Source organism: Schistocerca cancellata, chromosome 5, assembly GCF_023864275.1.
Source record: "Schistocerca cancellata isolate TAMUIC-IGC-003103 chromosome 5, iqSchCanc2.1, whole genome shotgun sequence".
Taxonomy (NCBI): Eukaryota; Metazoa; Arthropoda; class Insecta; order Orthoptera; family Acrididae; genus Schistocerca; species Schistocerca cancellata.
The window spans coordinates 173,775,753-173,794,653 of NC_064630.1; the positions used below are offsets into that span (position 1 = coordinate 173,775,753).

Below are 18,901 nucleotides of genomic sequence, written 5' to 3' on the forward strand. Positions count from 1 at the left end.
TTACGTTGTTCGTTTATGATCAATTTGTGTGCCTTTGACTTATTAAATACATGTGAAGAGTATGAAATACTAAATGATACAAATATTCTTTCTTTATCAGAGCTTTTGTTTTATGCCGGTGGTGCCTGTGCTGGCACTGGATACACAAAGAGAAAGTTGGCACTTCTGACTTTGGACGCTTGAAGTGTGATCGTGAATTTTGATTGTATAGCGTATTTTGTATCTTTAAAAGTGATTATGACAGTACAATTAAATTTTAAGTGCTAACCTATTTGTGACAAACCTCATTGTAACTAGTTAGGTAAGATTTATCCCGCTGTAATCCAAGTAAGTTGTTGGTTATTTTTGTTTACATGCTGCTAACCTCACCTTGCGCATTCGGGCGTCTTCAGAAATAAAGTATAATAGTTGCGTATTCATACCGCATTGCACTACAGAGGGTGCAAAAGTACATTGCCCATAATTCCTGCAGTCGTTTGATACTACAACAGCCGTCACCTGTCTCATAAATTACTGGCTGACGTTGACACATTGTTTTGAATTGTCTGTAAACATTCCCACTCTGTGAAACACTTCGGTCAGTTCACAAATAACCACAACTTCTTCTTTTACGTGTTAAACATTTTGAGATGCTGCTGGTGCACAGTCCAATAATTTGGTATTCCTTTAACTGTGTAGGACTCTCCAAATATTTTGAAAGCTTCTGATTCGATAACTGCTTAATTGAAGAACGATGGCGCACAAAGTGTCAACCTCCCCTAGGCTCACTAAGAACTACATACATTTTCGAAATAAAACTTGCCTGATGTCTGATTCTAACTTGAGACGTGTTTAAAGGCTCAGATGTTACTGTGAGGAAAGACTACCATTGGTTTGTTTCATGTTATCCACTGAACAATGCAAACTCAATGGTGTACTGCTGTGTATAATTTCTGTAACTGAGATTCACATACCGTCTTATCTATAACTACTGTTCTTCTGTTCCAGAATACTGGATCTTCAACATCACATCCTCATGAAAAATTGACGTTTATGAACTGGTAAGTTGTTTGGAGTCAGTATGTAGCATGCAATTGGGTATTGGAACTTCATGGCAAATTAGGCCTAAACCAGTCTGCGAGATATGGAGACAAATCTGCACTTTAAGGCCCAGCTGGTTTGAGCATTTCCTGTTAAAGCCAAAGATCTGTACTTGAGTCCAGATGACAGGAGATCTTTTTAAAGTGTACTCTCTGTTGCATATTACAGGTTTTATTCTAGAATCATGTCAACCAACCATATGCATCTGCCTCCCACCCTCTCCTCTCTCTCTCTCTCTCTCTCTCTCTCTCTCACACACACACACACACACACACACACTTATTTATGGACTACAGACTAAGCTGTAATTTGTGACCTCAGAGTGTATAGCTGCACTGAAGCTCAGTTTCACAGATAACTATCTTAGGATGCACAAACACATTACCATAGGAATAGATATTTATAATGCAAAATCCATTTTAAAGTAAAGCATCAAAGGAAACATTAATGAATATGTCTCATTGGCCAGTTTTATCCCTGTTATGTACAGTTATTACATACTTCTGTCCGTTGTTTTCCCATACTGATTCATAATATGAATGTTTAAGAACCATGACACGAATTGTTGGAGAGAGTTGGGTCATTCCATATCAAATCACCCAATAATAAATAAATTTTACACTCACCACCTTAGATTTTCATGAAATTTGGCTCGAATGGTTCTTATACCATCCTGACAACACCTGCAATTTTTTTTTTTTCTGTATCTCTTATAGGTTTTTTTAAATAATTTTTTAAAGTTTTTATGTTTTGCGTTTTCTGAACCTTCGGAAATGGTAAATTTAATTTGTATTCAAAACTTTAAAATTGCTTATCTTAAAAACTCTTTTAGATAACATTATGAATTTTTGCAGCAAGTTTATTTATTATACATATTTCAAGATAAAAATGATACTATTAAAATATATTAATGTTTTCTATGAAAAAAATATACATGTATTTTTTTCTTTTATTTTTTTAACGGATGTTTTGTTTTATAAGAATTGCAATAACAGTCTCAGACCTGATAGAATGCTCAAATTTGTTTTAATTTACTGTTAAACATATAGGCTACTTGATAAAACAAAAATAATGATGGCTTTGTGACATGTTTATTAATTATAGTAGATCACATTAGAATTATGTACAAAGATAGTGTACTTACGACACTTATGTATAACCCAACTGATTGCTTGAAACATTGAATTTTTTGAGTATTTTGTCTCTTTAATAAACATTAATGCTGATTCAAACTGTTTTTCCACTTCATCCAAGAGCTTTCAGTTCTTTTGATACAGTCTTTTTTGAAGTAATACATTCTTCCAGTGCCGCTTGATTGAGGTGCGTCTACTACACAGACTACGTGCTCCAAAGGCAGTATGCAAGAATCTTCTCTTTCACGCTAATAAAATGATGCAGCTGGTCCTGAAGGATGTAGAAATAGAATTTCTGCATCTTCTTCATCATTGAATATTGTTTTTACCAGTCCAAAGTACCAGTTACCATCATAATTTGCAGCCACATAGCTATTTATGGATGGTTCAACACGAACCCAATCAGAAGAAGAATGGAAAGAAAAGACTAAGGAGGGTTTTACACTATCTGTAGTCCTTCTAATTTCAAGATTGATTGTTGGAAGTGGTTTAAAGTTATGAAAACTTCTTGCTCCAGGATTGGTTCGGGTTGCTGAAAAACATTTTTCTAGTTTTAACCGTAGCAAATCGGCTTCTTTTTTGTCAATAAAGTGAAAATGAATGTTTTTCAATATTTTTTCACAAAACTTGTACATATTGATTGCTGTCATTATTTGTTCTTCATCTAAAAGCTGTAGACTGGCTCTCCTTAAAATTCTTTTAATAGTTCCTCCTAGGCCATCGCAAATTGACTTCCCATGACTTGTTGCAAAAAAAGAGTGATGGGCCTTCAAATTAAAGTCTCTCAAGTGTTCAAATTTTTAAAACTGTTTCTATTTTTGTACTGCCCAGCACAACCATCTGTAAAGTAGTGAACCGAGTCAATGTCAGTATGATGTAATGACAGCCACTTTGTAATTTCTTTTTGTACAAAGTTAACAAAACCAGTGTCATGTTCTTGGTCATCACTAATAAAACAGTGGTTGGAAACAAAATCATTGTTTTCCTCATTTCTTAGAAAAACTCCAACTGGGTGTAGAGTACAATCACCTCTATTCCAGTGGTAACTTTGGATCTCATTTCGTATAACAAAGGAATAATTTTCACTGAAATCCATCACAATAATTGCTGTTTTGGGTGGTGGGCCTTCTTTCAATCTTTTAAAGGTTGCTGATTGGGATTTTGCTATAAACGAGTGCGGGGTGAGCTTTTCCAATGACCTAACCAATAAAGAAATGTAGTCTTCAACACTGATAGACTGTTTGATCATTTCTGCCCTGTCTGTGTTAACCCACTGACTGATTACAATTTCTTCTTCTAAATCATAATCTTCACTTAGTTTTTCAGTTAAGTAATCAGTTAGTGCAGTATTTGCAGGACAGCTGTCGCAATGATGTAGCATGCAGTTTTGGTTTTCCGTGTTGCACACAAGCATCTTAATTAGGTCTTTATAAGATTCTTCAATTTTCACAGCATCCAGTAATAGTTTAACATTCTGGTGGATACTGCATACACATACAGTGTGTGTGCCTGCAGCACCAGCAAGGATACACCATTTAGGTCTCAAGAAATAAAATTTTGAAAATTCTACTTCTACCTCGGGATTCTCCCATTAGAAAGAATAATAGAGTTCTCAAGTTACACAAAATGAGTCTTTTTTGCATGTACACATTTTTTTGAACACTTACTTTGTCTTTTGTTCCAGGTAGCATTCTGGAACTTTCATCCTTTTCATAAAAATCTGTTACAAGTCTTACTGTATTTTCAGAAAGAGTTTTACCTTTTTTTGGACCAGGAGTTTCCAAAATACCCTTTTCAGAATTTAGCTTTCTAGCTTGTCGGACCATGTACTCACTTACATTAAATTCTTTCATCACTTTATTTCGACTCCAAGAATCTGGAGCCAAGGTCAGAATCTGGATTTTTCTAGACCTCCCAACAGATGAAATCTTCTCTTTCATAAGAGAAATGATTACATCAAAATCCTTTGCTTTCTCAACCACACTTGTATCTTCTTCGTCATCATCAGAACTTGGTGCATCATATTTTAATGCTTTTGAAACCACCTTTTTTGCAGCCTTTCAATACTGCTAATCTTCCTTTTAAAATAAGACCCTTTACTTTGTTCTGACAAGCCATGAAGCTTTATCGGTGTTAAACCTAAATTATCAAGAGCAATGTTTGTTTGTATGAGGGATTCATTTCTGGATTCCAATGATTCTAATTCAACCATGACTTCATCATCTGTTTCACTTTCATTGACTTCAACTCTTAATTTTTCCTCATAAAAGTTACGGCATGTTGAGCAAAGCTTTTGTCCAGGTTTTATGCTAATATTTTTTGTCAGTAATTGTTTAGAAAGATCCAAGCGTACTCTTCTCAATGATTTTTTGATGGGCTTTTTGTGTGTTTTTTGTGTTGTTTGATACTTTTCAAAAACATTTAAAAAGTAGTAGCTGTGGTGCGAACATATATTCTTAAATTCACACAGATTAATTCCAGATCGTAAGTGGATCAAATCTTTTTCTTCCTCACTCAATTCAGATACCGGTTGTAACTTTTTTGAAGGTGTGTAGGTTGTTTGGAAACAGTAAGATTTTTTAAATAACCCTACGCTACAGGTTTGAATATCTGACATACTGATTTCACTTTTGGTCTGATTACTGTTCTGGTTACTTTTATAGGATATTGGAAAAGAATTTCTATAAACTAAGTAACAGTACTTACTGAAAGTTCAAATAAACTTAATAAAATGCTTCAATAAAATTCTTCAGGGTATCAGACCGCATCGTCATAATTTAAAATGCGCCAACGTTTCGGCCAGCTAGCCTTCATCAGGGCCTTACGTTAAACTGCTAAATGAAACTCACTTGGTTCCTTAAATAGCTGCACGAGAAAACCGTGTCGTTACTTGATTGGCTGTAAAAGGAGGAGGAGGAGGAGGGGTGAAAGGTATGCTTTATTGGTGTTTCCTTTATTATCTGTCATTGGCTGAAATAGCTGTTTTCTATTGGTCTTTGTATTAATCCACCCCATTGGAGGAGACGGACGAATAGCGAACAGGTGATGGCTGTGATGTCACACTGTTTACATGCTGTCCAGAAGCCGGCTGCGGCGTGCCATTGCTTTGTGTGCTCGCGACCACTACTGGGGCTCTCCGCGTGTCTGCATGGGCCGCCACGGCTCTGCCGCTGCTCCATAGCCCTGCTAAGCAATGGCACGCCGCAGCCGGCTTCTGGACAGCATGTAAACAGTGTGACGTCACAGCCATCGCCTGTTCGCTATTCGTCCGTCTCCTCCAATGGGGTGGATTAGTATAAAGACCAATAGAAAACAGCTATTTCAGCCAATGACAGATAATAAAGGAAACACTAATAAAGCATACCTTTCACCCCTCCTCCTCCTCCTTTTACAGCCAATCAAGTAACGACACGGTTTTCTCGTGCAGCTATTTAAGGAACCAAGTGAGTTTCATTTAGCAGTTTAATGTAAGGCCCTGATGAAGGCTAGCTGCAAAGCTGGCCGAAATGTTGGCGCATTTTAAATTATGACGATGCGGTCTGATACCCTGAAGAATTTTATTGACGATGACAACGGCCGCGGAAACCTACGCTTACATTAATAAAATACTATCCAAGCACTATTTAACTCTGTAATAATTTTTTACTTCAAAACACAGGAGTAACAAAACAAAATCCAAGCGTACATTGTTACTCCAAGAAGACAAAAACTTATTATTGTTGTCTAAGTCACTTGGTACCTTTTTTATTTTTTAAATATAATTAATATTATTTTATAAATTAGATAACTATTAAACATGTTAAAAAGCCAACATAATTTTTCTTTTATCTAATAGCCTATACAATTAAGAGTGTTTTAAAACAAATCTGAGCTTTCTATCAGGTCTGAGCCTCTAGATATCACAGTTTTTGTAAAACTAAACATCTGTTAGCTAAAAAATAAAAAACTTGTAAATTTTCTTTCATTTGGAAGATTTTAATATATCTTTATAGTATTTTTTTTAACATTTAGATATAATACACAAACTTATTCCAAAATTTCATACTGATATCTTGAGTATTCTTTAATATACAATTTTTTGTTGTTGTGAGGACGTGTTTAAGTTACGATTTCAGACTGCTGAAACAACGCCAAATCGAAAACTTTAAAAATTTATTAAAAAAAACTATAAGAGATAGAGCAAAAAAATTTTACAAGTGCTTTCAGGATATTAAAAGAAGTAATTGTACCAAGTTTCTTCAAAATCTGACATGGTTGGTGTCAAGGACTGGGTGACTTGACATGGAATGACCCAGTTGGAACCTGTATTTTGGACTAATTAAAAATTTAAGAAATGACTAATGACTGATGTTGAAGTAATTAGAGGCACCACAGCCTCGACAAGTTCAAAGGAACAAATATTTCCATAAGCTGTTTGATTAAAATAAGTACTGCAGTTTCGACACAGATGAAGTAATGGCAGTGCTAAATAAAGTACTATTTTAACCAAACAATCTGGTGTAAATGGTTAGTAATTCTTTAGAATTGTCAATCCTACTTTCATCCAACATCATTGTCATATGTGATAAGATTGTGAATTATCTAACAGAAAATGCAATCAAGGTATAAAAACTTAAAGAAAAAATTTTCCTCCCCCCCCCCCCCCCAATATCCCATTTATTGGCTTTGTAAAATGTGGACAAAATTATTCTAGTTCTGTATACTTCGAAGTAAATGTGCTTTATCCTGTAGAGTAATGATTACATAGCATGTGACATCATACATTTGCGGATATAAAGAGAAGACACTGAAAATATTTATTTTGCATCTATATTAGTTTTTGGGATGTAAGTAGGAAGGTTACAGTTTGGTTGAGAGTTGGAAAAATCTGCAAATGTGAATATAAAATCTAATTTTTACAAGATTGTTTGCAGCTGAGGCAGGAAATGCAAGAGGTGGCTGTGCTTTACCAGATTTTCTAAATGTAATGTATTACATATGGTCCAGACTTCATTTGATATATAACAAGATAAACATAAAAACTGCAGAAACAGGAAAGATACCTATCAGATAAAATGAATCTGTTACATGAAGGGAAGTTACATACAGTTTTATGACTTATGTGATGCTATTTCAGCCTGTAGTGTTGCAGCTGTATATGCAGAACATCTGCCAGTGGTGATAGAGTTACAGAAAATGACCTACGTAAAGTTATAAATGGGGTATAGATCTTCATTGATAAAGCACATACCACTATTCAGTTACACATCATCAGTATTATTAGAATTATGGCATGCTTCTCACTAATGTTAAAGTGATGATAATTGTTGTTTCTTTTGATATGTTTGCATCATATTTCTAATCATCGCCAGCAATCAGCCTATGTAACAGTTATGGTACTCATGATTTCTCCCTGGTCAGAGGGAGTAGTATACCTGGCATAGTTAATTTGCCCAATGTGTTCTGTGATTCTTTACTGGTCCTCAAAATTTTGAAGTTTCACTCAGGGATAAATATTGACAAGCATATCATTTCTATTATCTGTTTTAAGATTAAAAATACAAATCATTCCACATATATGACTGGAGGTATTGCTTTTTGACACAGTGTCGGCAGTAGTGATGAAGTTCCTTTCCATACTTGTAATCTAGATATTTGAGGTCTGAAATTTCTAAATGAATGCTCCCTAAAATTCGTAAATGAATCCTCCGTATTTGCAATGTAGCAAACAGAAGAGAATGAACGATGAGTCCCAGTGACCTTAAAACTGGAGGTTTTGACTAGGGAAGAAAGATTATTGTTTTATTTGTGATAGAATACCGATATTTTGATTTATAAGTCCTCACTACTACTCACTTTTTGATGGTGTATTGAGGTAATACAGTAGTGAAGAATGTTTAACAGAATTATCTCATCTATGACAACCAGTATGGATTTTGAAAACATCAGTCTTGGAAGGAGTGTAGTTAGTTGTTCTACTCTGCTTCCATTGCAGATCTGGCAACACATTTTTCCCTAACAAAACCACTGGTTCATATACTGACATGTTGAACAATTAATATTAGTAATTACAGTAAAACCATAATCTTAAGACATATGAGGGATAGGATTGCTACCTTCTGGTTCACATTTAATTTTGTAAACTCATTTAAAACCAACAGCCTGTTAACGAGGAGGGAGATCCACAAAGCCCCAGGTATTATTTATTGTAAATGAGGACATTTCATCTACTACTGATTATACCACACTCAGATTTACCATTCAACTTCACAGAGTCTTGGGACCCCCATCACCACCTCAAAATTTTTTGATTCACTGATGACTGCTGCCCAAGCCACATTATTTTGCAAATGAACCAAAGGGCAAAGTTCGTCACATTTTCTAAGATCCACTCCAAGTTGAATAACCTTCTCAGCAACACATGGTCCTTGATCTAGTGCAACTAAATCAACATATTCCACAGGTTGCCGAGCTTCATCTTCGTCTGCTTCTGTAGGGACACTGTTTCCATACATATGTTACTGCTGCTGAGTTCCTTAGAATACCCTGTGATATTTTCATTCAAAACCGTGCCTTGTGAAGCAGTTTATTTTCTTGGGTATAGGATCATACGGCCTATGATTGTTACTCTTAACCAATCGTTACCATCTTCTTTGATTTTCTTCGAAATTTGGGTTTAAACTGCCTGAAAAATTTGGCTCCAAACCTAGGCAAACATTTTAATGATGTTCTCTTCCCAAACAATTTTTATAAGTTATTTTTTCACTAGTAGGCATACACAAACAGTAATATAATGTGCAGATTGCTGTTCACTGCTTCTGCCCAAAGTGTCTCTGGAAGACCTGACTCAAGAAGCATTGTGCAACCACTTTCCACTACTGATCTGATTATATCACACTCAGATTTACCATTCATCTCTGGTACATATGGTGAAATGGTTTCATGTGTAATGCCAGTATTCTTGAAATTATAATGAATTTCATAACTTACAATTGCTGTTGATAGTTTTGATAACTTTAATCCATTCCCTGTCTGCCTTCCCACCAACAGTTGAAACCCTAAGAATACAGAAGTAATATAACTTAAATACTTTTGGACCCATGGAGACCACTTACTAAAGAGCAGAAGTGTTGAGTTGTCGAGAGGCACACACAAAAAGAAAGAACACTTGCTGGGTTTCAGACTAATCCTTCTCTGAGCTAGAGTACCCCCCCCCCCCCCCCCCCCCAACACACACACACCAGAACACATTATTAGTAGCCTCACCCTTTTGCAGATGATGCAGTTGTCTTTAATGTACTGTTTGAAAACAACTGCACAAATATTTAGTGGGACCTTGAAGTGGTGTAAAGATTGGCCACATGCTTGGAATATTTGGATATGTGAAATTGTGCACTATATTATAAGCAGAAATTTTGTATCTCACGCTATAGTACCAATGAGCTATATTTTAAATCGATCAACTCGTACAAATACCAGGATGGTAATATCTGTGAAGTGATGAAGTGAAATGATTACATAGGATGTCATAGGTAAAGGAGATGGCAGCCTTTAATTCATTGGTAGGATACTGGAAAATGCAGTTCAGTTTACTACATAAACTGTCCCAAGAAAGTCTATTAATAATGTTCCAAAAATTGGCTTTAAATGATTATTCTAGGGATATATTACAACCCCCAATGTGTTGCTCACATAGGGAGTGTGAGGGTAAGAAAAGAATAATTATTTGCACACACAGAAGCATTCAATCAATCATTCTTCCTGCACTTCATACGTGAATGGAACTGGAACAAACCCTAGTAAGTGGTATAATGGGATATACCCTCTGCCATGCAGCTTACAGTAGTTTGCAGAATATATAAATATAGATGTAGAGATTGTGTACAAAACACTTGTGCACCCATCCCAGTAAATTGCTCAAGTTTGTCTAACAGTAGATATTTAGTGTAGGCCAACTCAAATGGTCACAACTTTATTTGAAAAGAGGAGTATGTCACTGAAATACTGAGAAACCTGCATCAACAGACACAGTGGAGACTCATGGCAACTACTTCATGCGCCCCAGGCGGTCCACAACTCTTTTTGTGGATACGTGTGTGGCGAGCACGGGACCCCGAGCTAGTGTGGCTCTCTTTCCTTTCCTGGCTGCATACCTTCCTTCTCCACATCCTTCCTCATCCCCCCCCCCCCCCTCCCACCTCTGCCTCTTCCCTTCCCGTCTCTCCCTATGCGGGTATGTTTCATGCCTACGTCCAGAGATGGATGCTTGTAACTGTAAGACATAGTCTCTCTTCTTTGCTTTCTATGCTGGAATGTCTCTGTCCTCCCTTTGTCCTCTTTTCCTTGCCTCATCTCCGCTGAGACCTCTCTTCTTTCCTTTTCTTTGCTCCTCCCTTTCTCTTTCTTTCCTCCCTGTGTGTGTCTGAAGGCCGACCCACGTGTAGCCGGTGACTGGGTAACGCGTAATTCCCCGCCCCAGGTAGACAGGTAGGACACGTACATACTCCCTGGAAATAGCCAGGCCCAGGGAGGGCTGATTAGCTGAGTTGGTACCTTCCAAACTTGCTGATTGGTCTCTCCGTCTGTTTCTCGGGAGGTGTGAACAATCACCTAAGGCGGGAGTGCCCTCAGAGAGGGCCCCCACAAGGAAGGAGTGCGCCATTGGAGATGCCGGTAATCATGGGGGATACTTCGGCAATGGTTTGCCCTACATCTACAATTTCTGCTCACAGGCGAAAGTTAGTTGAGTCTCAGCCACGGACAATTCTTCCATCAGTGCCACAGTACCTTGCTGTTTCTCGGTTGGACGAAGGTCAAGACTTCTCCACACTCAACCCTTTCATTATTCAGAAATGCAATTGCAAGTCCTGTAAAGTCTTGTTCCCAATTACGAAATGGCACCTTGTTGTTAGAAACAGTCAGTGCCCTCCAGGCACAAAAATTGCTGCGAACTCCACTGCTACACACCTTCCCTGTCCAGGTAGAAGGGCACCACACTTTCAATTCATCATGCAGCATGGTTTATACAAGCTCACCCGACGGATTGTCCAATGAGGAAATTCAAAACTACCTGTCTGACCAGGGCGTAATGGCTGTACATCAAGTCATGAAAAGGGTTGACAAGGACTTGCTATCAAGCCATACTATCTTCTTGACATTTGACAGAGTTCAACTTCCATTGAACATTAAAGCGGGCTATGAGATAATTTCAGTTCGTCCTTGCATCCCCAACCCTACACGTTGCTATCAGTGTCAGCAGTTTAATCATACCAGCCAGTCGTGTTCTAATTCGGCCAAATGTGTTAAGTGTGGCAAGGATGCCCATGAGGGTGCTTGTTCACCTCCATCCCTTCGTTGTACACTGTATGGGTGACCACACTGCTTCCTCTAGAGATTGCGCCATTTTCAAAGATGAACGGGTTATTCAGGAAATCAGAGTGAAGGGAAAGGCGTCTACATTTGCTGCTCGTAAGTTATTCACCAGTCGAAATCCCACTGTGCCCCCAGCAGGTAAATATAGCACTGTCCTTGCATCTCCTCGGCCTACTAAGGAGGCAGCCACGCAGGCTTGTGATCTCACCTTTAGTGCCACGGTCATCGGATTGGCCAGCACAGAGATCACCCGTTCAACCTCCCCACAATCACCTGCTCAGTCTATGGCTCACCCTTCATCAGCTCCTGCTAAATCACGAGCCCCAAAATCAGACACCTGGACTTCCAAAAAAGAGCCTACTCGCGAAGATTTTTTATGTACCCCGACTTCACAATCATCGATTCCTCCCTCATCTCAACATCCCATTTCCAAGAAGGCTCGTAAAAAACCAAGTTCCTCTTCTTCTCCGCCACGGCGTGTCTCATCTACAGTGCCACCTGTAGGTAACCGCCTTCGTCCGTCTTCCGTGTCGCCAAGGCGCACTGCTGGCGGCCGATCAACTGGCCAATCGCTAGTGGCAGGAGCTGCCACCGAACAACCTATGGATCAGGATCTTCTGCCTTTGGCTGAATGCTATGCCACGCTGTCGGCCGCCGGCTCTCAGCACTTGTTGAGTTGAGAGCAGCCATGGTACGATTCTTCCCTTTTCTGTCCGCCCTATGTCCATGATCCATTGGAATATCTGCGGCATTAGAGCCAGTTGGGATGAATTGTCGCTCCTCTTATGATCCTCCTCGCCAGTTATCTTCTGTTTTCAGGAAACAAAGCTGCGTCCCCACAATCGCTTTGTTTTCCCTCATTTCCAGACAATCCGGTTTGATCTCCCCTCTGTTGATGGCACTCCAGCACATGGGGGACTTAGGATTCTTCTCCATGATACTGTTCATTATCACCCTACCCCCTTAAACAGTTCCTTCCAAGCTGTTGCTGTCCGTCTTTCCCTTTCTGGCTACACCTTCTCTCTTTGTACCATATACATTCCATCTCCACACCGATGGCAAGAGATGATCTCTTTCATCTCCTTGGTCAGTGCCCCCTGCCCTCCAATTTGCTGGTTGGGGACTTCAGTGCCCACCACTCGCTTTGGAGATCTCCGCGTCCTTGTCCACAAGGCTCTCTGTTGATTGACCTCTTCTACCAAGTGGATCTTGTTTGCCTCAACACTGGGAAACCTACATTTTTGTCTGCCTCCACGACAAATTTCTCTCATTTGGGCCTTTCGGTCAGTACTGTTCAGCTAGCTCGGCGCTTTGAATGGTTCGCTCTTGCTGATACACACTCAAGTGACCATTTTCCATGTGTCCTTCAATTGCAGCCACAACTGCCCGAGACACTGGAAGTTTGCCCAAGCTGATTGGACACTTTTTTCGTCTCTACCGACATTCGATGACCGTCACTTTCCTAGTGTCGATGATCAGGTCACTCATGTTACAGAAGTTATTCTTACAGCCGCGGAACATTCAATACCTCGCACCTCCAATTTACCCCGACACTCCCCAGTTCCTTGGTGGAACGAGGCATGCCGTGACACGATACACAAGGGGAGACTTGCTCTTCGCGTTTTTTGCCACCATCCTACTTTGGCCAACTGTATCCGCTTTAAGCAGTTACGTGCGCGATGCCATTGTGTCATCCGCAATAGCAAGAAGGCAAGCTGGGGATTCTTTACTAGCTCTTTTAACACCTTCATTCCCTCCTCAGAAGTTTTGAGTCGAATTCGACAGTTATCTGGCGTGCCTAGTTTCTCCCTGATCTCTGGACTCACTGTCGTGTGTGATACCTTAGTGGACCCACTCACAGCTTCTAACTCATTGGGTCAACACTTTACTGAGATTTTGAGCTCTTCAAATTACCCGCCAGCCTTTCTCCCAAAGAAACGTGCTGCGGAAGTGCAACCTCTTGCTTTCTCCTCTCAAAATAGCGAAAGCTATAATATTGTTCTTTCCATGCGGGAACTCCAACAAGCACTCTCTTCTTCTCAATCTTCCGCCCCAGGACCGGATAGTGTCCACATCCAAATGCTGCTGCATTTATCATACCATAGTCTGGGTTACCTCCTTTGCCTTTATAATCGAATTTGGACTGACAGTACTTTTCCCTGAAGATGGCAGGAAGCTATAATTGTTCCTGTTCCGAAACCTGGAAAGGACAAACATCTCCCATCTAGCTATCGCCCCATTTCTCTCACGAGTAGTGTTTGTAAGGTTTTGAAGCATATGGTGAAATGCCTTTTAGCTTGGTGGCTGGAGTCCTGAAGCCTTTTAACACCTGTCCAATGCGGTTTCTGAAAGCATCGTTCTGCAGTTGACCATCTTGTTGCTCTCTCCACTTATATCATGAACAATTTTCTCAGCAAACGCCAAATGGTAGCAATATTTTTTGATCTGGAGAGAGCATACGATACCTGTTAGAGGACAGGCATCCTCCACACACTGTTGTCTTGGGGCTTTGAAGATCGGCTACCCCTTTTTATTCATGAATTTATGATAGCACACATTTAAAGTGCGAGTGAACACTATTCTCTCCCATACTTTCTCCCAAGAAAACGGGGTGTCCTAGGGCTCTGTGCTAAGCGTTGTACTGATTGCCATCGCCATAAATCCAATTATGGATTGTCTCCTTCCCGATGTCTCAGGCTCCCTCTTTGTGGATGATTTTGCAATCTACTACAGCTCTCAATGGACTAGCCTTCTTGAACGACATCTTCAAGGATGTCTCAATCGCCTCCACTCTTGGAGCACCGAAACCAGCTTCCGCTTTTCCCCCAGTAAGACCTTTTTTTTTTTTTTTTTTGCGTCATACGGAGTTTCTTCTGCCTTCCCTACATCTAAGCCCTGTTGACCTTCTGTTCACGGACGTTGCTAAATTCTTGGGACTTATGCTTGACAGAAAACTGTGCTGGTCTTTCCACGTTTCCTATCTTTCGGCTTGCTGCCTCCGATCCATCAACACCCTCCGTGTTCTGAATGGTACCTCGTGGGGAATCGACCGAGTGGTCCTTCTCTGCCTATATCGTGCCTTAGTGTGCTCGAAATTGGACTATGGATGCATAGTTTACTCCTCTGCTCGACCGTTTATTCTTTGTCGTCTTGACTCTATCCACCACCGTAGTTTGCATGTGGAGTATGGAGCTTTTTACACCAGCCCTGTAGAAAGCCTTTATGCCGAGACTGCTGAACCTCTGCTGTCCAATTGGCAAGCTGTCCTTCTGAGTCGTCGTGCTAGCCATCTGTCTTCCCTGCCTGCTAATCTGGCCCATGACCTTTTTATTTTTTTGATGCCTCCTTGGATTTAGGGTATGCAGGCTGCCCTTCCTCTCTACTGCCACTGGGAGTCTGCTTCCATCTACTGCTACATTCTCTTTACTTCCACTTTCCTAAAACTTTCTTGACAACTGGGGGTACAGCACCGCCTTGGCTCCGCCCCCAGACCTGCCTGCTCTGTGACCTTTGTCAGCTTACCAAGGATGGTACCCCTTCTCTTGTTTATTGTCAGGCACTTTCTGCTCTATGCGCACAAATGAAGGATGCCACATTTATTTACACTGATGGCTCAAAAACATCATTTGGTGTTGGGAGTGCCTATATTGTTCTCAACACCCCTAATAGATTTCGGCTTCCTGACCAGTTTCAGTTTTTACTGCGGAGCCTTATGCTGTTCTCCAGGCTGTACAATACATCTGTTGCCATCAGCTAATACAGTATATTATATGCGGAGATTCGCTCAACTCTCTCCTCAGTCTCCAAGCTCGTTACTCTGCCCACCCTCTGGTCCACCAGATTGAGGACTGCCTCCACTTGCCACTTGGGGGACGTCTCTGTGGCGTTCCTCAGGATCCCAGGACACTTTGGTATCTGTGGAAATGAGGCGGCCGATACAGCAGCTGAGGCTTCAGTCTCTCTTCCTCAGCCTGCTGTTCGCATGGTTCCCTTTGCCGATCTACAGAGTGTTCTATGTTCTTGTGCTGCTCTTCTATGGCATGCACATTGGTCTACACTTCCCAATAATAAACTGCGGGACGTGAAAGCTCTTCCCTGTGCTTGGACCTCTTCCTCCCGAACTCGTCATTGGAAGGTCGTAATCTTTTTAGCCATTGACATCTTTTAAGTGGCGATCGTCTCCCACTTTGCCCCCACTGCTCTCAACTGTGGACTGTGAGACACGTTTTACTTCAGTGCCCCTACTTTACTCTGCTACGTGCCCGTTTACAGTTGTCGCCTGTTATAACTTCCATTTTAGCAGATGACATGCGCTCAGCCGATCACGTCCTTGAGTTTATCGGTGTCATTGACATGATGTCAGTCATTTGAAGCGCTTTTTGGGGAAAACACCCCCCCCTTCCCCCTTCTATAGTGGTTTCCTAAGCTTTCCTTCTGTTTTTTAGTTTCCCCACGTTTTGAATTTCGCTCCCATTGCTGCTGACTTCCAATTTTTTTTTACCCTTCCATAAGCCACAGAACGGGTGTTAATGACTGTAGCCGTTTTGCTTCCAAAACCTGCTTCATGAAAGACTGCTTAGAAATTCTCAAGACTCCACATTAAGTGAAAAATGTAGAAATACACTACAGCTCCCTATATATTACTTATGTAGAGACAGCAGAAACAAAATTAGACCAATTACAGTGCACACAGAAACATTTAAACGACCATCTGTCCTGCACTCCATATGCAAATGGAACTAGAAATTCAGCCTATGTTTGGTACAGTGAGAAGTACCCTCTGCCATGCGCTTCACATTTTTTGCAGAATACAACGGTAGATGTATTGCTTGCTTCAGGTTAGCACACATATTGCCTGATGGCAAGCAAGAAATTTCTTGTAAATCTAAATAAGGAAGAAAATTTCAGTGTTACTCAAAAGTCCTCCACATAAATGAGGATTGTGCAGAGGACTGGTAGCTTGTCTACCCTTCAGCATGAAGGAAATTCATTGCAATCAACCCCCACCTTCTCACCTTCAATAAGGTTTTATTCAGTTCACTCATTTACAATCATTTCTGTGCTATTAGCTGCTTAATAAATACATACTCCACTTCCTGTTATCTGATTAAACTGATATTTTGCATGCATATCTGAAATTGATGTCAGTGCAGTATTAATTGATTAATTGTCCATTCAACATAAATTTAAGGTAACATCACTAAAGCTAACAATGTGTTCTGTTTCTGGTATGAAATGAAAACTACTCCTTTTCCTCCAGCCTTTGAACTTACTTTGCCAGTAGAAGGAGAACGTGAAGTATAATGTGGACTCCACAGTGTAATGCAACTTAACATTTTTCACAAATATACATCATTGCTGAATGTAATAATGGTCAAAGAAAAAAAATCGTTCTTGGGCTCATTGATTTATCCTATTCATTACACTTTTCACTTCGGTGATGTCCCTTTCTTCAGACTGTTCCTTAGGCTCCTGTGTGTTTATATTCACCATAACATTTGAGCATAGATCCAAAATGAAATCAGGACTGTAACTGAACATAATTAAGCAATTTGGTCTTTTGCATTTGTGCAGCTTCGCAGGAAGAATTTTATACCAAAATTTGTCTCACATCTAAGCTCGGTTCCAGTAAACCTACAACAAGATTACAGAGAGATTGCCATTCAGTTCACATGAAAAAACATAATAAGGGCACTAGAAGTCTAAACGAATGATATAGAGCAGAGATCACAGTCAACAAAACATAACAAGGGCACTAGAAGTCTAAACGAATGATATAGAGCAGAGATCACGGTCAACAATCAGCAGTGCAGATAGAAACCAAAAACCCAGTAATTGGGCTGGAGTTCCTATCCAGGATGCACCCATAGGCCACAACTGAAGTACACATTTCATACGTTGACTGCTACAAACATAAATGCCTCACGGCCCCTCTCAGTCCCACCCCAGGCTTCTCTAGTCACAATTAAAAAACCGCATTACTTGAAGCATTTACTTCTGTTTAGGTCTCTTATTGCCCATAGACTGCTTCTGAGCTGTGTTAGACTATAGAATGATCCCACAGAGGTTTATTATTATTATTATTATTATTATTATTATTATCATTTGTCAGGAAACAATCATTTATATTCTTATGAGCAGATAGGAAATTCATTTCCACTCAAAGTTCTACATAGCTGTGTGATCCTAATGCAGCTAGAGGTAGCTGGAATCTTCAGTTTCAGTTGTTTTGTCTTGACAGATATCTTCCCAGTCAGTGTGTACCATAACCTTGACACTGAACTTTCTTGATTTAATTTTAAGGGAATTTACGTCACCTTCATAATCTTGGCAGTTAATCCAAGATCCTCATGCTCTGCAACACAGTGTTCCACATGCCTGAGAGTCGTTGCTGAAGCTTGCGCAAAGTGCATGGTAACAGAAGACTGGCAACAATAACCAACCCTCCACTTGAACTACCAAAGACTCACCATTTAGCACCACCCCAGAGAAATACCACATTGGGCCAAAAATAAGCCACGCTTTTTCCCAGAATTCTGCCACAAAACATTAGTATGTGGCTGATCTGCATAACCCTTCAACACTCTGATACTGCAGTGCTCGTTCCTTTGTTTGAAAGGAGTAACAGTATCAATAGAATTTCAAAATTAATCATTATATAAAGCTAACAACATAAACAGCTTTGACTGTTGATGTTTATAAGATATAGTGACTAATATCTTGATCACAGTTTTGTTATTTTATTCAAAAGAATAGGTACAGTTTTTTTCTCTAACAAAAGAGTAAAATTTGGTCTTCAATGGATGGTATCAAAAGCAAATCACTCAAAAACTTTGAAATTTAACACACATGTGGTGTTCATTTCAAATTTTCATTTATTCGTTATGTGAAGAGTACATCTAATAGAGAAGCTGGCAAAACGTATGGTTGGAACGAGCCTAAAATATGGTGTTGGGTCATACTGGAGAATAAGCTGCAAAGTGCCATTTAATCAAGGAAATCCTACAGAGGGCCAAATGTTGGAAAATATGCTGAAATTGAAGATGTAATTCTTTCCTTTGCACAAGACAAAAGGAAAGAGGGAGTCGCCTATCCCACAACAAAGAATCCAGTTAAAGACCTTGGAAATTGCAAAGACCTTAAGCATACTAGAGACTGAATTTCATGTGAGCATTGGTTGGTACTGCAGGTTTAGATATAGATGTGGCTTCTCTATCTGACGACTAAGTACTTCACTAGCATACATACTGCCAGATTATTTCAACAACAAACGTTTTAACTTCCAGAGGCACACATTCCGAAATCAGCAGACATGCTGTAGATCGTGATTCTGCCGC

General features: G+C 39.9%; 1 protein-coding gene across 11 annotated transcripts in view; it reads left to right on the forward strand.

The window, feature by feature from the left end:
* Positions 1 to 163: 163 nt before the first annotated feature.
* The window catches only part of LOC126189035 (protein bric-a-brac 1-like), a 1,796,149-nt gene continuing 1,777,411 nt past the window's right edge, over positions 164 to 18,901 (forward strand). For 10 of the 11 annotated variants that reach the window (XR_007537898.1, XR_007537900.1, XR_007537897.1 and 7 more), the window contains exons 1-2: positions 164 to 301; positions 988 to 1,040. The gene's annotated coding sequence lies outside the window, so the exon portion shown is untranslated. Of the gene's footprint in view, positions 328 to 987; positions 1,041 to 18,901 lie in introns of all 11 variants that reach the window. The other variant, XM_049930881.1, reaches the window with a different exon arrangement.